This window comes from Colletotrichum gloeosporioides (genome assembly GCF_011800055.1).
Source record: "Colletotrichum gloeosporioides strain Lc1 chromosome Unknown consensus_53, whole genome shotgun sequence".
NCBI lineage: Eukaryota > Fungi > Ascomycota > Sordariomycetes > Glomerellales > Glomerellaceae > Colletotrichum > Colletotrichum gloeosporioides.
The window spans coordinates 154,319-158,168 of NW_025544698.1; positions in this window are offsets into that span (position 1 = coordinate 154,319).

Here is a 3,850-nt window from a genome sequence, read left to right on the forward strand (position 1 = left end):
GCAAACCAGCCCGTTTGTCGTTTATGGTTTGTGGTTTGGAGGAGTGGCTCGCAGACCTGTGGCTCGCAGACCTGTGGCTCGCAGACCTGTGGCTCGCAGGCTAGTGGTAAGGTAGCTGCACAGTCTACTTCGTGGTCCGTGTCAGAGAATATCACAGTTGACGCACAGACAATCTCTGGCAATGCCTATGACTAAGCGGAGGTGCCACAGCTCACGTTTGCCCACCAAAAAAACGTGAGCTCTGAGCCATCTCCCTAACGAAATCTCGTCCACCAAACCGCACGTCCCCCGTCCCGTTTTTCCCCGTACCGCACGTCCTCCCCCGGCCGCATCGCAATCTTCATTTGGTGTCACATTTGGCTCACGACATCTTCTTTTCGGCCCCCGAACAAAAACAGCGACGCTGCAGCCGACATGATAGGACCAGAAACAGAGCTAGCAACCACGACAACGAGGTAACTCGGAGTGCCACCTTGTGTTCACAAACATTCCGGCGGTGCGGATGATAAATTTCAGGTGCGCTTTGGAGCGTCACGGAATAATGCATCCTACACGCTGTTTGCACGTTTTCGCGCCTTTCCAGTCGCATGTGGCTGGTGGTTCTCAATAAATGAATGTGTGCTCCGGTGTCTTCTTATCAATGCGGGCCGTGCACATGGAGAATGCTCCGATTCCCCAAGGTCACATTTGTCGCGGTCCGGCAGAGTGGTGGGGGCGGGGCAAGGCAAGCTACGGTACCTAGGTAAGTAAGGCAAGGTGCAAGCTCAGGGTGGGAAGTCGCTCGCAGAGGTGAGTTGCATTCCACCTCGTCTCGTCGGGACTACCCTTCAAGGTGTTATTGGGCAGTGCTGAGAAGGAGTGGACAGACCTCACATTCTGCCCACCAAAAAACGTGAGGTACAAACCAACACAGCCGTTCCTGCCCTCCAAAAGCTGCCACTGCCTTCCAAAAGCTCCCACCTCCCAAAGGCGCCCACTTGAACTGTTCCCACCGCGGCGGGAGTTTTCGGACACTTCCACTCAGGACAGAACCGCACCTTCTTGTCCGACTACATCCTTCCATTGCTACCCATGGTACACTGACCTACCCCGCTCCCCGCCCGTCCGACGCCCTCTTCGTGGCGGGTTCCAATGTCGGACGTCGGCATGTCCGCCATCACCAATGCCCATACTCGTCTGCTGGCCTGGAAAGGGTTGTTGAGATTCCTTGCATGCTTTCGTCCCTTGACCTTGATACAAAACCTTCAATCTCACGTCCTGCAAGACGTGGCTTGGATGTCAGAGCCCATCGACCGCAGGATCTCGCCACGTCAATCTTGCGCACCTTCGTCAACGAGCCCCCTCACAACACATGCTGATAGCATGACCCACCTTGGAGATGTTCCCGCGGCTCCGCTCTGGACTACGATGTCGATGGCTCCAGGACGCTCTACATGGCATTCTCTTTGCCGTGTGTGCACGCATCTGGGGACAATTTTCGCTCTCTACCCGCAATCGCTGGGTGAGCTCCGTTCCACTTCAAGCATCATGGCCCGCCGTCACGACGTGGGACGCACAGCTGGACGACCCACGAGGCGACTCCACGACAAAGTTCTTTTCCAGATCATCTCCCGTCTCCTTGCTACTCGGTCGGCATACAGTTTTTCCAGCAGGTAAGCGCTGTCGTGTTTGTTCCATTTCTCGCCGCCGCTAACGCCACCAGCAGCCGTGCTCTGCCCGGTTCCGCGCAGAGACTTAGACACACTGACATAGGGGCCGACAGCCGAGCGGAAACGCAAGCAGCCTACGAGTTACCTCTCGCTGCGTTAGCCGACTAGCTCGCTCTTCTCAACGGTCTATTGAATCAACTGACTCTTCCTCAGGGCACCTCATATGGCCATCTACGACAATTCCAGCACCCATACGAAACCGGAGTTGCCGAGCACCTGTCCCAACTTGGCGGGCCCTTTCGATGCTGAGATATTTTCTCCCTTCATCCTTCGGATTTTATTCGTTTGGTTTTCATGACTGCCACCGTCATCATCGCTTCTACTACTGTTGTCGTCGCTGTCTTCTCTTCTGTCACCGTCGTCCTCCTCCTGCTCATCGTCTCTGCCGTCGTCCCTCGCGCCAAGACACATCATGTCCAGGTTTTTCGAATGCAATGAGTTGTCAACAGACCCTCCCGACAGATTTTGATCGTCTCGAAATGTACTGACTGGTATCAAGTGATTCTACCTTGCCTGATCATCGTCTCGTCCACACTGCGGCGTCGGCCCAATTTACAACTTGACCACACATGCGATCATGATGCGGAAATATCATTCCCCACCGTCCTCCGCCATTTTTCGTCCCGCTCGCTTGTCACTCACAATCTAGTATGGAATCAACTCCCCTCCTTGGTCATACCCGCCACTAATCGTCACCATCAGGCCTCCCCACCCCCGGTGACTCGGTCATGCAGACTACATCCGATTCAGCATGGACGCAAGCATCATCGTGCCGACGACCGATCAATAAGCCCTTGACAAAGGATTTGTCGTTCCATCGTCGGCAGACTTAAGCAGCGCGAGCTTCCGGCCGTCACGAGTAGTGCGATCCTCAATCACAGCCGCCGGCCCTTCTCGTATTGAAAATGAAGAAGATAATGATGGAGAAAGCCGATGACACATAGACCCAGAGGGTGTGCACTTCAGGTCAAGGCATCACAACAGTCGGCTGGCTTCTTTTCACTGCTTCCATAGCCCCACCATCCCGCTCTTCACGGCCGCCATTATTGCTGTCATCCCACTTTCCGATCCGCTCAGAAGGGTACCATCGTATCAATATTACTTCCTCTCCAAATCCGCAGCTTTGTTGCCAGGGCAAAATGCCCCAGCAATTGGAGACTTCAGCTCGATGTCGCCCTCATCCTACATCATACGCTGTCGCATCTATTGCCCATACTTCCCTGAGAAAGCCTTCTTCGTTGAGTTCGATATGGACCGTACCGGGAAGTCGGAACCCACAGGCGTGGGACTGTGTCCGGGTTCTGGTCATTCTTTTCGTCATGTTGGCGATGGTCGATCATGTCAAGGTGGGCGACATTGCGCCCTTGGATCTTTCCTTCGCCGGCTGTCGCTGGCCGTCACGGTCTTTGAGGTGATGCGAAGGGAATGAATGCAGGGAGAAGCACTGAGATTGATCGGATGCAACCTCATCTTCGTTGGCGTTCCGTAAGAACGTGCTCCAGGTCGTCTTCAGAGGTTTTGGGGTATTTGTAATGTTGGCAGACGTCTTCATTTCCAATTCCAACGATACCTCTCTTTGAGAGATACAGCTTGTTTGAATATAGCAGACCAATTCCTATCCAGCTGTGGTTCATGCGCCGGAGTTCTGCCTGTGGCTCGTCCGAATGGCCCTGTGGGGGAGGATTTGGATCCGGGCTCCAAGTGCGAACAATGTGAGGGCACCAGGATAGCCGGGGTTGCGCGTGCTTGTACGACCTTGGCTGCATCCAACCCATCCAAATCTCTCGAACACGGACGGAAAAAGCAAGTATGAAACTTTCTAAAGCACCTCATCAGCCAATTATCGTTGCAGCCATCTGCAAAGTGGCTCGGCAAAATATCAAGAAGCAGAAGAAATGCGACAACACTGAGACCATCCCCCGACCAGCCAATCATTGCGGTCGAAGTGAGCTCTTCTCCGGAGCTAAAAGACAACAGATCGCCCGTCTGCTCTGCGGGTGTAAAATCAGCCTTCTTTATTTCCTTTCTGAAATACGGCGCAATCATGGAGAAGAATGCCACCGATTTGCAAATTACACTGGCGCACTTCTGTTCCACGCTTCGGCGCAGTACGTCCCCGTTGACAGATGACGATGTACTCG